The 21,793-nt window shown below is 41.8% G+C and overlaps 1 protein-coding gene across 7 annotated transcripts in view; it reads right to left on the bottom strand.

Annotated features, from left to right (window-relative positions):
• The window catches only part of MBNL3 (muscleblind like splicing regulator 3), a 127,146-nt gene extending 111,652 nt beyond the window's left edge, over positions 1–15,494 (bottom strand). For 2 of the 7 annotated variants that reach the window (XM_069943208.1, XM_069943207.1), the window contains exon 1: positions 15,313–15,494. The gene's annotated coding sequence lies outside the window, so the exon portion shown is untranslated. Of the gene's footprint in view, positions 1–15,211; positions 15,255–15,312 lie in introns of those variants that run through there. The other 5 variants (XM_069943202.1, XM_069943210.1, XM_069943209.1 and 2 more) reach the window with 4 other exon arrangements.
• Positions 15,495–21,793: the final 6,299 nt, after the last annotated feature.

The raw sequence follows: 21,793 nt of genomic DNA, 5'->3' as shown, positions 1-21,793 counted from the left end.
TATGTCTGACCCTCAATATTCTTTTTTACCTAATTGTAACTACGCTGCAGTACCAGGCATAGCCACAAGGACATGGGAAGCACCATAGAAGGGAATTCACTCTGCCATAGACACTTCTTTACACTGATTGATGGAGGCACTGGTCATTAGAAGAGCAAACCACTGAAAATTCTGCGGATGGGCCTTAAAGATTAAAGGGCTTTTTTATCATCACAAGCTCTCCCCATTCATAAGACTAGCTCATCGCCTGACCAATGGGACAACTCCCCCCTAGCGGCAGAGCTGAATATGGGCAAATTTCCAAGCTCTGCAAGGAATGAATTGAGTTTTGGCCAAGCATTCATTCATTTAGACTTTCGATCTCTGTTTTAGGAAATGGTAAGGATCCGAGCAATCCCCACCGATGAGTTTGTTATAATCTATTCAGTGAATAAGGGAAAACTCTTAAAGATGGGAATCTAAGAAATTTCTGTTTAGAAACTGCATAAAAAAATGAATGGTACACAAATTGTTGGGCGATGTGCCCAGTCCAGCAGCCAGGTTGACTCCTATAGACATTAGTAGAAAACAACTAGAGATGAGTGCAACTGGATCTCCATGATCTCCATTTGAGTACTGGTGGCTTAAGAAGTTGGATGCTGCCCTAAGGAGTCAAGGACAACATGTATACAGCCATAGGCCATTCGCTGTATACAATTTTTCCAGGACTCCCTAGCTCTGCATCCAACTTCTTTATCCACCGGTATTCAAATGCCGAACGATCGGACTTGAGCCGAACAATCTGACTTGATCGGAGTAACGCTCATCTCTAAAAACCTAAAAATCTAGGCATTAATAGGCCTACAACTAACCATCCCCAAACACAACAATCATTGAAATGCTTGTATAATGAGCATATCCTTGCTTGGCATAAAGATGCCTACAACATATATATACCCTTAGGCTATGTTCACACTATGTAAAAACAATGGCTGTATTTCATTACAACGGCTGTTTGCTGTGTGTTTGCACAGCAAAGGCCGTTGTTATGAAATATAGCCGTTGTTTTCACATAGTGTGTACCTGGCCTTAGAATGTAGCTGAGCTTAAAGGAGAAGTACGGCGAAAATTTTTATTTAAGTACTGTATTGCCCCCCAAAAGTTATACAAATCACCAATATACACTTATTACGGGAAATGCTTATAAAGTGCTTTCTTCCCTGCACTTACTACTGCATCAAGGCTTCACTTCCTGGATAACATGGTGATGTCACTTTCTGGATAAAATGGTGATGTCACGACCCGACTCCCAGAGCTGTGTGGGCTGTGGCTGCTGGAGGGGATGATGGCAGAGGGACACTGAGGATCACAGGGCACTGGAGGGACACTGAGCATCCCTCTGCCATCATCCTCTCCAGCAGCCACAACCCACACATCTCTAGGAGTCAGGTCGTGACATCACCATGTTATCCAGGAAGTGAAGCCTTGATGCAGTAGTAAGTGCAGGGAAAAAGCACTTTATGAGCATTTCCCATAATAAGTGTATATTGGTGATTTGTATAACTTTAAGGGGGCAATACACTACTTTAATAACATTTTTCGCCTGACTTCTCCTTTAACCATAGAGTTAGGATAAGGCACTAGATTTGCCTGTAGACTTATGACTCAGCTCTGCTACTCCGGACAGTTCCATTTCTGCAGATCCTCCTTTATCTTCTGCATTCAGTAGCTTCCTGTATTTTAGAAATTAGGCATAACCTACAAAGTCATGTAATCGCATTGTAGCGTATTATGGAGTCTTGGGGCCATGAGGTCAGCGGTGGAGTCATTTTGTAACACCATAGGAAGACCTGGCATTCATCAGCTTCGAAGGCAATTTCTCCTTTCTAAAACAAACAGACAAACAATGCGTCTTTCTTCGGCACATAACATCACTGATCAAATGACACACTTGACAACAAACAGAGAGATTCTTTATTACGCGGGGTCCTCAGAGGTATCCGCTTTGATAAGTGAAAATCGTTGTCATGGAAACCATGTCAAGTATTAGAAAGCTCCTTGATGTCACGCATGTACTGTACACGCCAAAGAATTATGAAGCTCTATAGCCAGACCCACAGATGATGGGTGTTGGTTGGGTCCAGCCTGCCCAGGGGTTCCTGTTCAGCGCCAGAGACAGCTGCTAATTTCTAGGCCTGTTTTATGGGCTCATCCAGATCCTCTAAAATATGCATGTGCACAGGCAGCACGGATCAAAGGAATAACGCCGAGATCCTCGTACTGCTTTGTGCACACACTTCTTGTCGCTAAATGACTACAAAATAGATCCTCATCGTCTATGCAAAGATATGTCAGCACTTGAAAAAAAAAAAAGTAGATCTAAGGATAATTTGCACCGTTTCGGAGCCTGCCAATTGTTTCGCTTGATAGGAAAGATCTGTATATTCTTCGGTGATGAACATTGCGTCTTGTCAAAGATGACATAGCCAGCATATGCTTAGTGAAAACAATACCGAGTGCAACCAAGTGTTCTGCGCGTCTGCTATAGTTCTGGCATATGACAGGATAAGTGAAGCTAATGTCTACATACATATGTCATGCACCATGAAAGATATATAAAGGCCAGAACTCTGCAGAGGAAAGTTTCGGTGCATGCCTGATGTTTGCGACTTTTCACTCCCCTTATGAAAAGTGATGGAAAATATAGGCGTGAATGTGTTTCTGTGACATTTATCATTGTTATAGAGAGAGAATGCCGCAAATTGGCCTCTTTATGGTATGCCAGACTTAAAACTTATATGTATTTTCTATAGACTCTTTCTGTTTCCATTGTTCTCACTGTATGAAGCAATGCCCTGTATAAAATGTCAACAGAACCTGTGCAGGACCCAGACCCATAGAGCGGGATGGTAAGAAGCCATAAGGGATAAGGGTGAGATGCCAGCAGCAAGGGTTAATTTGTGTAATTTTTTTTTAATACCCTCCTTTCAGGCCCAATACCCTCAGACGCACATATTTAATGAAAGTGGCAGTTGTGTGCCACTCCCAGGCTTAGCCTATGTTCACACAATGTCTTTTTAGGCGAAAAAACATGTGTTTTATGATAACGATAGCCATTCAGTCTCCTTCCCCCAGTTCTGAACTGCTGCTTTCTGGTAAAAACACAAAAATCTATGTCTGAGCCTTACTTTCTGTCTCCTCCTTCTTCCCCTCCCTTCTGAGACAGATGATGTAAACAAGTCCCTGACTGGCTTTATCTGCAACATTTCAGTTTCTTTGTAATGCTCGGAGGATTAATCACAGTAAGTTCATCTGCAACTTGACCTCAGAATATCTGTTATTTAAAAAACAATGGGCGTTAATTCACCTGAAAAGATGTTGAGGGGGCATAGCTTAAGGTGGGCATACATGTTCACATATACTTATTTTACTCTGGACTTCAAGGGGTTGTCCAGGCTTAGAAGACATGCCCGCTGTCTTCCAAAAATAGCCTCTCTCCTGTCCCCTGTTTGGATATGGTTTGCAGCTCATTTCCGTTGAAGTGAATGGAGCTGATTTTTAATACCGCACACAGCCTGGAGACAGTTGCAGTGCTGTTTTTGCAAGAAAGTAGCTGTACTTTTTCTAATCCTGAATAACCCTTTTAATGCTGTGTATTTAATGCTGCAGAACATATACATGAACGTACCCTCAAGACCATGGGTCTCCAAACTGCGGCCCTCCAGCTGTTGCAAAACTACATTTCCCATCATGCCTGGACAGCTAAATCCAAAGCTTTAGCTGTCCAGGCATGATGGGAGTTGTGGTTTCGCAACAGCTGGAGGTCCGCAGTTTGGAGACCCATGCTCAGGTTTGACATGGCCAAATGGGTTGTCTCTGGGGAGTGGAGGTGGAAGCCGCAGCCAGACTGCTCTGGCACTGGCTTATCCCTCCCAAAATAGGATCAGGCAGCTAAAATCCAACATGCCCAATCCTTCTCTCTCTGACATCATCTATTGGGGGAGATTTGGGAGACCACCATACACTTTATAAAATGTACAGTATGGCCACCTTTAGCCCATAAGTTTCTTGATCACTTTGCTGCCTGGTTTCCCCATTCCCTCCTATCTTGTGAAACACTGACTCTCATAGGAAACTTCAATATTCTTATTAACACTGACATCCCCATAAGACGGTATTTTACTCAATCTAGTCCTCTTCTGCATAGTGTCCGACTCTTCTCTCCCCTTCTCGGACGTTCTCTTCGTTACATCAGAAATTCTCAGCCTTTACCAATCACTCATGCAGAAAAATACTACATGTCACCAATACTCAGCGACCTATAGACACTTACAATCTGGTTTCCACATTCTATAGAACCTGTCCTTATTAAAGTGTAAAATGATCTCTTGGCAGCTAAATGTAACAGCAGCTGTTCTCTATCGATTCTTCTGGATGTCTGACACCGTACATCTCTTCACTCTCATCTTTAAGAATACTGCTCTCTCAGATTTCTTTCTACCTCCCTGACTGCTCATTCAGTGCATCATTTGCCGGCTCTTCTTCTCCTCTTCCCCTTCCTGTTGGGGTTCCTACAATTAACACATATTTCTCTCCCCAGTGCTGCACCTCTCTCTCTGTCTACCACCCTACCCAGGTTCTGCCAGTGATCTAAGGCTGGCATCTTTCATAATCCAAACCTACCACTCTTGTCTCCAAGACTTTTCCTTTGCTAATCCAGATCTCCAGAATATGATACCCACACACTCTTGATATCCACAGTCCTTGTAGGTAGGTAGCATATACGAAATACATGATATGTCCATCAAATTCAATCACCGATGGAAAGATGTCTAATGGTTATCAATACTTCCTACTAATCTAATGTCACGCATCATACTCAGCATCTAACCTGTATAGAGTAACCACCTATCTCTCCATCTTCCACAAATCTTTATGTTCATAGGATTTTAATGGAAATGAAACTATGTCTAGGGCTCAATTCTGCCTGGACAGTATACAAATATTTATGCAAATAAAGAGAATTTTTCTTACCCAATGCTATGCAAGAAGAAGCATGTGAATCCCTGCTTCTGCTATCGCTCGCTACTCTCAAGTGCACCATCTGTAAAGCCAAACAAACAGTTGCCCAGGTAAGCAGGTCCCAGTGCTTGCCTATAGGCAATCCTTGTGTAAAATTATATTTCTATCTACACCTGATGGTGGAGGCTAATGGATAGCAAGGCGTATGCTTTTTAAAACAGAAATCATTGCACAAGGCTAACAGCAGGAGGAAATGTCTGTAGGGACTAGTGGCTGTGTCATGCAAAGATATTGGACCCTATAGTAAAACTAAGAATGGAGCACCTATTCACCATGACTACCTTTAGCAGCATAACGTGACTTTTTGGGGCCCTAATGCAAAATGTGTAAGACCCTTGCCTTTTATGTGTCTTATGTTGCATATTGGCGTTTAAACCCTCTTAAGACACCCCCTTAGCTTGTTTTCCCATTATCATGCTGGTCTTCCTCCACTAGACTCCCTGTGACACACACACCCCCTTAACTCTCTCCTTCCATAATCTACAGTTTATTCCTACCCCCCCCCCCCCCCCCTTCTGAGTGGATAAGGTCTCCCTTGGCCACTGGACCCCATTGCAGCCTCTATGACTGCACCCACATCTAGACATCTCATGCCATTAAAGTGACTCTGTACCCACAATCTGCCCCCCCAAACAGCTTATACTGTCGGATAGCTGCTTTTAACCCAAGATCTGTCCTGGGGTCTGTTCAGCAGGTGATGCAGTTGTTGTCCTAAAAGACAACTTTTAAACTTGAAGCCCTGTGTCAAATTGGCGTGGCCTAGAGTGTCTGTGGCCTAGGCCAGCAACGCCCCTCCGTCCTTCCTTCCTGCCCTCTGCATCATTTAAAATTCCCCAGGCACGATTTCTCCTAATCATCACTTGTTTAAACACTGCACATAGGCCTAAACAATCCAATACATGTGCAGTGTTCAGACAAGTAATGAATAGGAGAAATCCTGCCTGGGCATTCCTAATTATGAATAGGGCAGGGAGGAAGGACGGAGGGGCGTCGCAGGCCTGGGGCACAGACACTCTTGGCCACGCCAATTTGACACAGGGCTGCAAGTTTAAAAGTTGATCTTTAGGACAATAACTGCATCACCTGCCAACGGGCCCCAGGACAGATCCTGTGTTAAAAGCAGCTATCCGAAGGTACAAGTGGTTGGGGGGGGGGGCAGATTGTGGGTGCAGAGTCCCTTTAAAAACGATATTAGGGTCTTGCAATTTATGGGGGAAAACTCACATTTAAAATCTAGAATATGGATTAGAATTTTGCTAATCCCCATTCAAAATGGCAAAGAAAAATGTCTGCCTCATATAGTGCAGGAAAACTATGCCATATTAATCGAATGTATGGTATAATCCAGTTGGGAAATCACTTATCTTTCCAGCCTGTCAGACATTGCAACAGTAGCCTGGGTGATGAGCATGATGTGCTGACATAGATCCTGTCACAACTGGTCCCAAGTATGGCTGAAGACGTACAGCATGTGAGACAGGAACCAGGCTGTCTACATAGATGAAAATGAATAGGAACACGGGTAGATGCAGAGATTTACAAAACGCAGCTGTCTCCTTTTGTATCTTATCAGTTTAAAATTGAACATGGTACCAAATGACAGTCCAAAATTTAGATGTAGAAAAAAATATATTTCTCAAATAAAAGATCCAATAATACAGAGCCCTTAAAGGGGTAGTCATACAACTAAAAAAAAGGAAGGGGGGGGGGGTCACACCCCTTGACCTGTATAAACTCAATTTAATGCAACTCATGTTCTTAGTTGGTTCTATGCACAGGGTATACACTGTAGGTTTCAAGTAAGGAAATCTACAGGTAAAATCAGCAGGTTTGTCTACATAAAGTCTGTACCTGCACCTAGGATATTATTGCAGATCTTACACTTTGTTGATTGAAAGGAGAATATAGTGAATATTAAAACTCACTTATTACATACATTTTACCTACTGTTGGTACAAACAGGATATTTTCAGCAGTCTGCCCCCTCTGCCATACTGTACTTTAGGTTATGAAAACCTATACTGGAAAACTAGGCAGGCACGTAAAGCATAATTTTTGTATTTTTATAGTAGCCTGAGCTCATGCAACACCCCCCCCCCCAACAAACATACATTTTACCTACTGTTGGTACAAACAGGATATTATCAGCAGTCTGCCCCCTCTGCCATACTGTACTTTAGGTTATGAAAACCTATACTGGAAAACTAGGCAGGCACGTAAAGCATAATTTTTGTATTTTTATAGCAGCCTGAGCTCATGCAACACCCCCCCCCCCCCCCCAACAAACAAAAAACACAATGACAAAAGTTCTGGCTCCCTGTAGCTGCCACTAGATGGAGCTATCTGCACACTGTGTGTACATTAAACGTTATAATTAAACAGTATCTAGTAAGAGCCTAAGCTCTCTTTAGTGATGGTAGAAATGTCTATGTAGGGAATATGAAATGCTATATAGAGAAGTTAGTGCTCCAAATGAATAAGGAGATACAGTATATAAGACAATTAGACAGCACACAAACTTGGATCTATAATCTAAATGAACATTTTCATTAAATATATCTCATATTTCTCATTTCATTTACTAGAATAAAATTATTTTTTTTTAATCACAATAATAAAAAATATTATTACAAACTAAATTAAACATGGCATATTCTATGATTAACCCTAAGCGTATACACGTAGAACACGAAGATCTAGTAGTCAAATCCCGAGGTAGAATTAACATGTGTTGCCTACATCAGACAGGTCTAGGCAAACTGTGCCAAGCCGTGTAAGACATGGAGTTGTGTGAATAGGACTCGGTGACGGGTTCACTCTAATTACAGGATCACATAGCAGGTTCAACATGTAGGGTAATTGACTCCTGCTTGATATGTAAGCTGATCCTTAACCATTACTCAACTACGATTTAGCGTCATCAAAGGAGGATTAAGGAGAAATTGCTAAAGCACTCATCCATTACAGGAAAATAAGGTAAAATTCTACAAGGCAATGTAGGTAGCCATTTTGTAGGATGAAGCAATCATCAGGGGAAGGTCGCTTGAAACTCGTGATACAAATATTATAGTATTATACCATGAATTGGGTTATCCACACACTGAAATTATTAGCACAATTCAGATGGGAGAGAACGGCAGCTGCAGGGAATTCAGATTCCCCATTGCTGCTCTCTCAGCATAGGTGACTGTTCATCTGTAGCAGAACTATAACTCCCAGCATCCTTAGCCAGAGCCTGGGGTTGTAGTTTTGCAACAGCTGAAAAGCTAAAGATTTAAGGCAACAGATTTAAAGTGGAAATGAGAAGAACAAATGGATATTTTATGTAGTAAATGCAATTGCAGGCAGTGGTGTGTCCGCAATCCGATACAGAATCACATTGTTTTATTGCTTCTATTTAAAAAAAAAAAAAAAATACAGATGAATTGTCATGGGGGCTTAGAGCGCGCCATAGCTCAGCCATGGGCAAGGGTCAGCGCTGAACAGGTTGTGAACATGCTGCTAAATACCAATGAATTTCCTAGAACGCTGGGAGGAAAACATAGCGTATGAAATGGATTAAACCAAGGACAATAAGCCTATGTCAAAAGTCAAGTGATGCAGGTGTCAGACACTTGACAAGTGTTGAAGTGCATGTGGATTCTCCTGGGATCTCTATGATATAGGGCAATGAGATGAGTGAATGCTTTGCTATAGCTTTATCAAACGGTGCACACTATAGAAAACCGCGAGTAAAAGATGTAGCAGAGTGGATACGGTCATCTGGTTTTGAATAATAAAGGAAACATTGTAGCAAGTTGCAATTTCATCTCTGCTACATCTGTCATCAAATAATTTCATTGTCTCTCCCCCTGACTGAGCTAGGAAATGACAGCTCACCGTGTAATCTTGTACATTACTCAGGTGAAGTGCAGTTCACAGCAGCTGTGTGACCAAATGTATTTGATCAATATTTAAGGAAGCCTGTGTCAGGAGACCGTCTAAATGTATTCTGTAAGTGTGTTTGTCTCGTGGTTGTATTTGGTCAACACTTTCTTATATAATGTAAATGAGTAAGTATCTAGATTTTTCTATTACAAAATGAAAGGAGAAGTCCGGCGAAAGTTTTATTAAAATATTGTATTGCCCAACAAAAATTATACAAATCACCAATATACACTTATTACGGGAAATGCTTATAAAGTGCTTTTTTTCCCTGCACTTACTACTGCATCAAGGCTTCACTTCCTGGATAAAATGGTGATGTCACTTTCTGGATAAAATGGTGATGTCACAACCTGGATAAAATGGTGATGTCACGACTCGACTCCCAGAGCTGTGCGGGCTGTGGCTGCTGGAGAGGATGAGGGCAGAGGGATGCTCAGTATCCCTCCAGTGCCCTGTGTCCCTCAGTGTCCCTCTACCATCATCCTCTCCAGCAGCCACAGCCCGCACAGCTCTGGGAGTCGGGTCGTGACATCACCATTCTATCCAGGAAGTGACATCACCATGTTTATCCAGGAAGTGACATCACCATTTTATCCAGGAAGTGACATCACCATGTTATCCAGGAAGTGACATCACCATTTTATCCAGGAAGTGAAGCCCTGATGCAGTAGTAGGTGCAGGCAAAAAAGACCTTTATAAGCATTTCCGGTGATAAGTGAATAATGGGGATTTATATAACTTTTGGGGGCAATACAATACTTTAATAAATTTTTTTGCCGGACTTCTCCTTTAACGGCACATTACATATATTAGAAATTACCTATACAAGCGAATATAGTCATAACACCTTGGATATGTGTGCACAGTCTGTAAGGTGGCACATGAAATCCTACATGGACCTACACATTTCTATGGATGCGTACAAAATGGATCCAAAATACAGCCAAGTACATAGAAACGAAGTCTGATGCTGAACAACGTGAAAAGTCGGTTGTTAGTCATCACATAAAAGAGTAGGTCTGCGGCACCGCGAATAAATACTGAGGCTAAGTAAAGGCAATTGATGGCAAACTGAAATCAATGGGGCCGGTAATGGAAATGTTTCTCCACATTTTGTGCCTTTGTAGAAACCAATGAGTAGAACAAACTGAAAAAAAAAATGCTAAGAAGTGAAAATTAAACAAATGTAAATGGATGAAAAAGAAGAAAAGTGACGGAAAATCACATGCTGGAAAAGTGGTTAAGTACTTCTAATACTAGAGTACGGCAAAATGTATCAGTCAAGGCCACATTCACAACCTGTCAAAAACAAGAGGCTGAGGTAAAGCACGACATGTGGCCTTTAATGGGCTGAACGTAGTCTAACAGTCACTACGTTGGGTCTATTTCCCGAATGTATATTTTTTAGGTTCAGGACTCAAAATATGGCAGAGCAGCCAGGAATAAGTGGCGTAATATGTTGGCATCCTCTTTTTGACAGGTTGCAGATGTATTCCTTAACATGTGGCTGGAAACATTATATGAATGGAGCCTTATAGAGGTGCGGACCTACAATCCACCACCCCAGAGGAGTATAAGGCTGTAATGTCCATTAGAAACTAGCTAACAGGGAGAGTTGTAGTGTGGAGTGAATGTGCCTAAGTGAACTGTAATCCCCACAAAAAGAGAAAGCCTGAGACAAAAAGGGCACATCCAAAGGTATGAAAACAATTCTGAGACATGAAGGCACTTATGATTCTACATATAACATAGGGTGCCTGCAATTCTGAGACATGAAGGCACTTATGATTCTACATATAACATAGGGTGCCTGCCTATTGTTTGGTATACATACTGTACTTAGGTGAATTGTAGACCCTAGAGCAGCGCCAAGGTAGGCTGGCAATACCAGGCCAAGCCATCCCCTGTATTCAGAGAGGCTTCAATATATCAAGGTGTAAGGAGCAGGGCCAGAAAAGGCATCTTAGGCTGGGTTTAAATATATCCGACAGTCCTGCATCCTTCTTATTTGACAACTGATGGCAGAAATGCATCAGTTGTCCTATCCTTTTTTTTTTACATTAAACATAAAGGACGTACGGCAGAACACAGCAAGCAGCATTCTGACGTATGGCGGGTCCAATGATCCGGCGGCACAATTAACACACCGAATGCTTTAAACTGTCCCATTGAAATCAATGGGATTCATTCAAAGATGTGTTATCCTCCGGCGCTTTTCAACTGCACCAGGGAGAAACACTGCAGAATAACCGAATAAGTGTATACCAGGCCTTAGTCCATCAGAAGAACCTACTCTACCTGTATGCTAGGATGCATACCAGCACCCTACTGTTTGATTGAGTTATCACCCTCCAGTTAGAGACTTTGTAATGTTTTAGAGACTTTTCTTACCCCCTAGTCCTTTACCATAGACTGCTTGTATACTGGTTACTGTCTCGATCAGCCTGATTATTGTTACCTAGTAGAGATGAGCGAACCGGGTTCGGGTTTGAGTCCATCCGAACCCGAACGATCGGCATTTGGTTAGCTGGGGCTGCTGAACTTGGATAAAGCTCTAAGGTTGTCTGGAAAACATGGATACAGCCAAGACTATATCCATGATTTCCACATAGCCTTAGGGCTTTATCCAACTTCAGCAGCCACTGCTAATCAAATGCCGATCATTCGGGTTCAGATGGACTCGAGCATGCTCCAGGTTCACTCATCTCTATTACCTAGTCGCCGTTACAAATGGAAAGAGATGCTCCTAGTCTGCCCATCCACATATGCACTTTAGTAATCCATCACCCACTCTACTTGTTTCAAACATGTTCTATGGATCCTCAGGGGTTTTAACCCTGAAATGTACAAGGTGATTGGCTGGACCTTTCAGCCAATCACATGCACTGCAGATGAGCACTGCCTCTGTCATTGTGATATCAGGTTTGTTACGCTGCCTAGATATATATTGCCTATATCTACAAATAACCTTATGACGTAGCAATGCAGATAAAGAAGCCGTTTGCAATAAGCGTCATAAAGATGCTAAATGGACAGATTTTCAGGGACAGAGCCCGATTTGGAAACGTCCTTGGATTTTGACGTGTCCTTCCATTCTGAATACATGCAGCAATTCAGTATGCGGTGTACGGCGTTAATTCATGCTGGTGTCATAATAAAGATGGATTTATTAAATGTCTGGAACGGTTGCAGATGCATATTGTGCGACTTTGATGCTTTGTTATCCTGTTTCTCCTGGAAACTACCTATAAACCTATACTAACCTATAAGTTTGTCACTGCAGCAGAGCCTGTTATTTGGATCACAAGATGATGCCAAGTTTTCTATGGGCTGTGGGTAATTAAGAACCTGGAAATGGTTCAATGACAAATTCAACTCTGCTACATCTATTAAAAATTATGCAATAAATGAGTATATTTAAACGAGTATATATGTGTATAATAGATATAATGTGACCAACACAAAACCTTGACAATAGTGTAGAGCATTGGCAGCCCTCTACTAGAGTCCATGTGTAGGGTTGGCTGAGACTCTGCACTACTTCCAAGCACTGCAGTAGCGTTTTAGGAGGAGTCTCAAACATAAAATTCTAACTTTCAGATGCCTGCAGGCGGGAAGAAGATCCTCTAAACCTGGAGAAGTTTAGTCGTAGGGATAGTGACGAGTATTGCGTGATTTGTCAATGCAGGCAATTTGTGATACGTAGAGCGTAGCTGTGTATAACAATGATTTCTACAGCAGTAACCTTCAGTGACGAAGAGCTGTGATCTGGAGAAGAGTGAAGGTCTCACCTTGAGCAAGTCACGCCAGATTGTGCAGTGATACGTACATTCGCAGCTGCTGTCACAGAACGAAGTCGCTGCTGAAGATGTGTTTATTCAAGAAAAAGAAATATATATGTGTGTGTGTACGTGTGCGGATTTACAAGGATGCAGCAGAGCCGAGTTTGTCACTTGTCACAACTCATCGTGAGATCACCATTTCTTATCTGTATCAGGTTTCCTGGTAAAGATATTTAATTTTAGTAGTTCAATACAGTACAGGAAAGAAATAGTCAAGTGATTTAGCTTACTGTCCGTATATATATATATATATATATATATATATATATATATATATATACACTAATGTTGCAGCACCCCAGCGTTAAGGTGAAGTAAGCGTCTTGTATTTATCTTGCAAGTTCAACGTATATATATATATATATATATAGTTAATAAAGTGATGTTACTTTATAAATTGATAGCAATAAGCCGAACATAAATTATACAACGGCAGAGCTGTCTATGTTACTTCTATGGAGCACACTGTTACTGTACAATGCTAGCTCTACCAGTTAAGATAGCTCAGACAATAACCAGCAGTCTTATTAGAAGAAACCAACTCAGCTCTGCTACATCTGTACACATTGTACTTTTCCATTGTTGAACAACCTGTGAAAAAGAGGTGTGTCCTTTCTGAGATTTCAAAGAATTTACCACTTCTATCTATTTAAACTGTTAAAACTCCAAATCTATATAGGATGTAATGATAGTAACTGTAGTATATAGATATAGCAATTATATTTAGTAGTCTAATTTTTATATTAATACAATGCAATCTGCTTTTGTTCGTAACATATGGAATTTTGGGTAAAATACCTTCTATATAGGTAGATGGTTATAATATATTACTGTTCAGATATTGGAGAGAAAAGAACAGATTTACACAAGAAGAGATAGAAAACCCCCAGTCTGCAGCATGACCGCTATGAGAAAGGTATCAGATGCAGAGAAAGATGTAGATCATTGGATAAAGTGGACAGAGGAGCATAGAAGCTTAGAATGATTCAGCAAATAGTAGGGGAGATCGACTATTTCATTCCCAAAAAGAACAAATTCTAAAAAATAAAAAATGTAGAACAAAGACGAAGCTGTTCTATCTCGGTACAATATCCCCTGTCAGTCCAACTCTACCCATGCCATGCAAGTTTTGCCAAAGAAATACTTTCATGCGCCAAAAGCTGATGCATATATAGGAAGTATAAACTAAACTGGATAAGTCATGATTGAAAGTCTATAAGTTGCATGAAGGCGTATGGTGCACCTTCCTGTAACTTGATCCTTAAAGTTAAATTAAATTAAATTAAATTAAATTAAATTTAATTTAATTATCGCAGCTTCTTTAACACAACATTACCTTAAACTAAAACTTTATAAAGGGTGATGAAGCCCTACATGTCTTATATACAGCTCCATATGCTAAGTGTGAACATCTTCAGCAGACACGTACTTATTCTAAGGCAAACTCAACGAAGATGTTTTACACTTTTCCAAACAAAATCCACAATCTAATCGACATTGACATTGAATCCTCCACACCTGCAGAGGTCTGCATCAGCAAACGCTCTGCTATACACAGCACTAAGACTAAGCAGCTACAAGGGGTTAAAATCAATGCAAGCTTCACCTTAGCCAGGATCCCATTCTTTGTTTCCAGGCAGAATACAGTGCAGATGTGAGACCCACCACACTGCGCATGCACATTGAAACTATGCATAAAATTCAGAAGGGGAAAAAAAAAAAATTCTCCCAAAAGTAATCAGTTATGTAGTTTCTGCAGATCATCTAGGAGTCAAGGTGAAAGCAATATTAACACTTTGCGGGAATGCAGAATAAGATTTGCTCCAGGAAGCACGAAATAAGTTTACGATGTTGCAATAAGATTTGAAAACTGCATGACAAATAACTATGTATAAATATTTATAAACATCAATATATATATATATATATATATATATATATATATATATATATAGACATTCGTACATACCGTATATAGGCACACATATAAAGTAGAGGGTGCAATATAACTAAAAGATGCAAAAACGAGACACGACGGAATAATCATAGAAATCACATAAACTATACGTAACAATATACAAGTATTAGAGTTAACATCACCTACGGTTTTATTCCTTATGAACGTGGTTATACCTGCCGTAACATATGGACCGAATACACAGGATCATAGTTTACAGGATAAGATATGCCACTTTATGCAGAGAGGGCGAAATCCATGGTGGTGCCACTCTGCCAGTCCTAGACCTTGCTGCACATGCAACACCCTGGACCTCTGACGGAGACCCTGGAAAATCACTGCTCTGCCTGCGCTGCAAGTCAAGAGTGATTTTTTTTTATTGAAAATAGCTTTATTAACAAGGAAGGGTCCTAAACATACATACCCTGTACTGCGACGCAGCGCAGGGCAAGTCACAAGTCAAAAGTGATGCCGTCTCTGAAGCTGGTATCATGCCTGTCGAGCAGAATGACAGCGCCGGCTTACCTTATGCTTATATGCTGATCTAGCAACCCCAGAAGACCCGATCCTCAGCTGCAGAATGCCATATGGAAAAAAGCAGAAGCAGCACTAAGCGAGACAGACAGAGTGCTGGGTGAGGCTTTAGCATGGGTGTATAATGAATGCCGCCATTTTAAAGCCTGGCTCTTGAAATCACTAGGCATAACGAAATTAAAGCACGCCCCACGTACATAACTTCATTGCTGGGACGTGCATCTGGGATGAAACTATGCAGCTGCGGGGTGGGAAATGTCAAGCAGGCAGAGAGAGAAAAAAAAAAATCGCATGTGAAAAACCAGGCTGGGCTAATGAGGGGTTAAACGCGGCGGCTACGGAGACAAATACTACGACCCACTTTGTAAATCTGTAAAAGCGAAGGGCGGAAGGGGATTGAAATGTTACTGGGTTGCAGCTAAATCAGCAACATAGTTATTGTGAAGCATTTCCTGTCTCCCTCTGCTGCAGGGACTTGGTACATTCCGCAAAACAGAGCACCTAATGGCCTTTGGGAGCTGTGTCGTATTCTGTAGCTCAGGCTGGCTGCTGCCATAGCAACATAGCTAAAACCTACACTAGATCTGCACAATAAATCCACCAGTACAATAAAGGTGACTCCGAGCAATTAGTGCAAGCAAATTCACTAGTTAATGTGAAAGCTGCGGGTTGCACGTGCTGCGCTGTAAAGAAGAAAAAAAAAAAACGTTCAGGCATTTCCTTCCCTTATATTATACACTGGGCCACAGTGTATAAAAAAAGAAAAAGAAAAAAGAAATACAATGTTATAATGTTACATAATATCCTTGGCATACAGGATGGGGAACACATGCTGTGTCACCTTGTCCTCATGTTACCCCCCTCCCCCCCCCAGCAGTCAGCAAGCTGAATGTACACTTTAAACAAACTAATCTTATGCTGCGTTTACACGTAACGATTATCGTGCGAATTTGCACGATAACGATCGAATTCGAATGATAATCGTACGTGTAAACGCAGCGAACGATCAAACGACGAGCGAGAAATCGTTCATTTTGACCTTCCAACGTGTTCTCAAATCGCCGTTGATCGTTCGCGAAAAATTCGCAGATCGTTCCGTGTGAACAGTCGTTCGCCGATTTAACCAATGTGTGAGATCGCAAAACGAATTTTCCGTACGTTATATCGTACTGTCTCAACGCTGATCGTTATGAAAAAAAAATTGTTACTCCGACATCGTTCATCGTACGATCGGGCCAATTATCGTTTTGTGTAAACGCAGCATGGCATTGTTACATGGAAGTACAACTCCCATCATGCCCATCATTGACTGTAATGCAGTGTTATTCCACTGGTGGCTGTCCAGCTACAACTCTCATCATGCCCTGTAGTAGTACAGTAGTGCTGTAATTATTTTTTTTATTTTGATACACTGCAAGGGTAGGATCACACTATATAAAAAATGACATCCGTCTTTTATAATAACGGCCATCAGTGCACAAATAAAATATATATTTTTTTTTAAATAACAGCCATAATTTGCACAGTGACGGACGTTATTATGAAAGACGGTCGTAGTTTTTACATAGTGTGAGGTCAGGCCACAACATGGAGTGACGTGTGGAAGGATCACCATGTCACGCTGTCTGGATAGCTAAGGCCAGTGAATGGGGTTGCGTTGTGACCCCCAAGTGGCCGCGACTGTGATCCAACAGTCGCATTGACTCCATCTCAGATGTATTTCTTTCCATGGTATTTCTCTGTCGCTAACACTTTTGGGTCACAGAGTGGCCTTATCTATTTACTTTAGCTGAAACATAGCTTGATTTAAATCAGGGGTAGGGAACCTTGGCTTTCCAGCTGTTGCAAAGCTATAACTCCCATCAAGCCTGGACAGCCAAAGCTAAAGCTTCGGCTGTCCAGGCATGATGGGAGTTGTAGTTTTGCAACAGCTGGAGAGCCAAGGTTCCCTACCGCTGCCTTACACAGTCTGACAAAGCGATCTTTAGTTGTGGGACTGCCTATTGTGGCAAAAAGTTTACTTACCTGCAGCATCTTTGTGTACAGTATCTAGATCCTGGTTCAGCTGACAGCCGCCAGCCATTTGCAGCTCTTCCAGCTGCAACATCATGTACCTGGCTGACTAATTGCCTGCTCAGCCAATCAGTGACTGGGGCGGCACACGCACGTCACATATCTGGAGTTTAGCCAAAAATGACAGCCAGCGGTCATCAGCAGTACCCAGAAGCAACGCAAGGAGGACAGGAAAAGTCTTAGGAATGATCATCAGTTTAAAAGAAGGGGGTTGAGCTTAAAGACAGGTCCAGACGAAATAATCTTAGAATTGTGGGGGGTGTAGAGGGGAAGGTTCACATTACGTTCCTGCACAAGTGGTTAGTGCTTACATTTGGACAAAAAAATTTGTCTCCCCACTGTAATGTTGAAAGGGCACATAGGGTCCCCGTCAAAGCGCCTCCCCCAGGAAGCTGTCCTACACCACTGCTAGCAAAGCCGCTATTCTACAGGAACCACAATGCCATTCATAGGAAGGGATGGGAAATTGGGGAAATTTGTCAAACTAATGACAAAGTTTAAATTTTCCCCAATTACGCATTGGAAACACAAAGGAAAAGGGCAGCTTTTGCGTAAGTCAAAAAGAGACTCCAACAACATAAAATTAAATACTCCCTGATTTTCCCCTCAAGATTAGGGTTTACAGGGTTTACATTTTTGGATCGCTGGAGGAGGCGTCAGCTTGGTTGGAGGGCAAGGGCTTTTCAATAGGAATTAATTGTCTTTTGAGTTTGCTTGAGGAACGATGGAGTAGCTACTAATTTAGAGGCTCGGATAGAACTTATCTTATGCGAAATGTAGTGGAGGGGGTCTGCTGAGCGGGATGGGGGGGTTAGGAAGGTCTTGTTTTTTTCCTGTTTTTCAGTGTCTTAAAATATTAGCGTGGAATGTAAGGGGATTGAGTGATAGGAAGAAGAGACTACCTGGAATTATGTAAAGAATTTTTTTTCAACATTTTATAGTCTGTTTAATAGAGACTACTACATTTTTCTTCATTGCTAGACTGACGGATGGGAGTGTATTTTTGCGTTTGTGTATGTCGCCCCCCCTTCCCCCCCTATTCAGCCCGGCTGTGTTGGAGTCTTTGTTTGTTAATTGTAAAACCAAGAATGAATGCCTGATTATGACGGTAGGAGACTTTAATGCGGTACTGGAGGAGGGGCTGGACAGTTAGGTTAGAAGAAACTGTCAAGAGTCCAGGTAAGTAACGCCTGATTCAGGTGATTAAAGAGTTGGGATTGTGCAATATTTGTGGGGAAAAAAATCCTTTAATAAAAGAATATTCATGCTGGAATAAATTGAGTGGGACTATGCCCAGCATTGAATTGGTGTTGGTTGATAATCACATTGCACATAAGATTCAACACACTAAATATTTAAGGCAGACTTTATCGAATCACTCACCTATATTGGTTGAATTTAATAAAAGGGAGACACGTACAAATCGGGATTTTAAATTAAATTCACACTGGTTGACGTTAATTCAGAATAAGGATGAGATTGGGGAGCATATTAAAGATATTTGGAACCAAAACTGGAGTTCTGGTGTGCTAAAAGCGATTATTACGAGGTATTATGGTGCATTCTGTATATTCTAGTTAAAGAAAAGGCATTGGGGAAATAGAACAAGAGTTTATTCAGACACCATAACGTGATACACAAGTAAGGTTAAAAAATAGTCAGAAGGCAGAAACCAAGTGGCTTCCTGGGGAAGAAAGATGTATCAGGGTTCAGGGATACCTAACAAAGGCCTGATTAGAAATCATGCAGGTAAAAGGAGCATAGATGCAAATGGGGAAGATATCAATCAGATTATTAACAAGGATTATCAGATAGTTGATCAGTTTTATAGACATTTTGCTAGTTTATACTCCTCAGAATATAACCAGACTTCTCAAAGATTGGAACCATTTTTAAATATAAAACCTCTGCCTCAGATTAGTCAAAAGTAGAGAGATATGTTGGAGGCTCCAATTACTGTGGACGAGCTGTCCCGGGCCTTGGATACTTCTAAATCAAACTCAGCTCTCGGGAAGAATGAGATCCCGTTTGAGCTTTACAAAGTTCACAGGGACGTGTTGTTGCCCACTCTTTTTCTAGTTCTGAATCACTCCATTGAGGCTGGAATGTTGCCAGAGTCAATGGGTGAAGCTCTTATAATTCTGCTACTTGCTGAGAAGCTGAGAAGGACCCCTTGGAAATTGATGCCTATAGACCAATCTCTCTTATCAATTCTGATGTGAAATTGTATGCCAAGATGCTAAATTGATTGCATGGGCAGCTTCTCTGGTTTGGCCATAAATTGGTCCAAATCAATCTTGATGCCTTTAAATATTCATGACAGTGTGGACTTTTCTCCATTGAAAACTCCATTGTTCAGACAGTAATTTTAGATACTTGCGGATAAAAATTTCTAGAAAGTTGGGGCAGTTTAAAGGAGACCTGTCACCCCCCCCATGCCAGGACAGAGCCCGGCCGACCCTCCCCGGTGCAGACCCATATACTCACCGCTTCCGAGAAGTCCCGCCACCGAGATCTCCGTCCGAAGCCGTTCGCGCGCTCCCAGAGATGAGTCCAACGCCCATAGAGAATGACGGCTCCAGTAATTCTCTATGGGCATCGGACTCATCTCTGGGGTCTGCACCGGGGGGTCGGCCGGACTCTGTCCCGGCACAGAGGGTGACAGGTTTCCTTTAACTCCTTAAACACCAATCCATTAATGGGTAGGAAATGGGCAGGAAAACTGAAATCTGACAAAAACTTTCTTTTATTGAAGGCAGATAGGATAGTACTGATTAAGATAGTTTGCTCTTCCTGTTTGAAGTTGCTACAATTTAGGTAGAGGAGAAGAACTTGAGGAGGCTCGGAGTAATCTTTAATTTCTGGATTTGCTGAAGTAAAAGTATGAAGATTGAAGACCTGGTGGTCACAAAAGAAAAAGGGGGGCTAGTTTTGCCCGACTGTAGAAGATATTGTTTGGCGTCTCATCTATACTGGTTATCAATATGGAAGCAGAGTAAACTTTTTTAAGTAATAGGTATGGACACATAAGCCCTGCATGTAGATGTATTCTATAAGTTGGAGAGGGGTAACCTGGGGGGGGGGGGGGTATAGAAGAATTGGGACATACTTCACTCTTTTGTAAGAACCTTGAAAGAACTGAAGAAAATCTTAAGGATTAAAGCATTCTTTGAGTTTGGTTCTTTGTGGAGGAATAATAATTTGGTTGAGATCGGTAAAATTTGTAATTGTAGAAAATTGCGCGATGCTGGAATATATAGAATTCAGCATGTGATGTCAGCATCTTCCCCTCCCCCTCTATATAAGGCGGTTCGGTAACGGAGGTGGACAGTCGGCTGTGTGTGGAAGAGAGAGCAGGATGGCAGCAGGCTATTACAGCGGAGCAGGGAGAGACAGGGGTATGTTCCGTAACTCTCTGCCGCAGAATCCTGCCTGTTTCAATGTGTCATAACCTGTTTATGGGAGAGCTTGCGTGGCTCCGCTGCCGCTGCTCTCCTCAGAGAATTGACATGTCAATTCTTTGAGTGGATTTACTCAGTGTGAACATACCCTAACAGAGCTATTTAGGGACAGAGCAGAGAGGATAGGAGGGCTGATTGTAGTTATTTTTTGTTGTAGCTGTCAACCAAGGGGAACATTTATTAAGTCCGAAATTTTTTTACGCCGGACTTAAAAATGTCCCCGCATCTCCGGCGTTACGGGGATTTATGTAGAGGCGGACTGCCTCTGCATAAATCCCGTGCGCTCCAGTGCGCACGTCCGAAAACCTACGCCAGCTGAGGACTGGAGTAGGTTTTCGGCGTATCTTTTGGCGGAACGAATGGTGAATCGCGCGGACTCTCAGTCCGCGTCCTCCGTTCCACCCCCTTGACACCCCCTCTCCGCTCCCCGGCATAGCCGGCGGAAAGTGCCAATTTGCAAATAAAATCATGCGCAAATCGGCACTTTCCGCCGAAAAAAAAAAAATGTACGCCCATTGATACATGTCCTCCCAAGTGTCCAGTTTACTAAGTAACTGGGTGCCTAAAGGAATTCACTGTGACCATTGAAGACACAGTCCATATTATTCACTCACTGGGCACTGGGCACTGTAGACCCCTGAAAAACTCCTTTTGAGTTATACCAATTTACTGGGATCAGTGAACTGATTGTGCACCTTACAAAATCAGTGGTTGCACTTCACTTCTGGAAAAAAAAATAATAATTATTACGCTGATCATGCGTCAAGGTCCACTGCTGTAGATGGCGGAAATTGGATGATTAACTGGCTGATTGACATTATTTTTAAATTATGATTTTCCGATTTTTGACACTTTTACAACAACATGCTTTCATAAATTAGCAATTCTGTAATAGTCCCAGTATTGTAGCTACTATAGTTTGGGCTGTTTTAATAAAA

Source organism: Dendropsophus ebraccatus, chromosome 10 (assembly GCF_027789765.1).
Source record: "Dendropsophus ebraccatus isolate aDenEbr1 chromosome 10, aDenEbr1.pat, whole genome shotgun sequence".
NCBI classification, from domain to species: Eukaryota; Metazoa; Chordata; class Amphibia; order Anura; family Hylidae; genus Dendropsophus; species Dendropsophus ebraccatus.
Note: the sequence above shows the minus strand (reverse complement) of the source record. Positions and strands in the feature narration are given on the sequence as shown.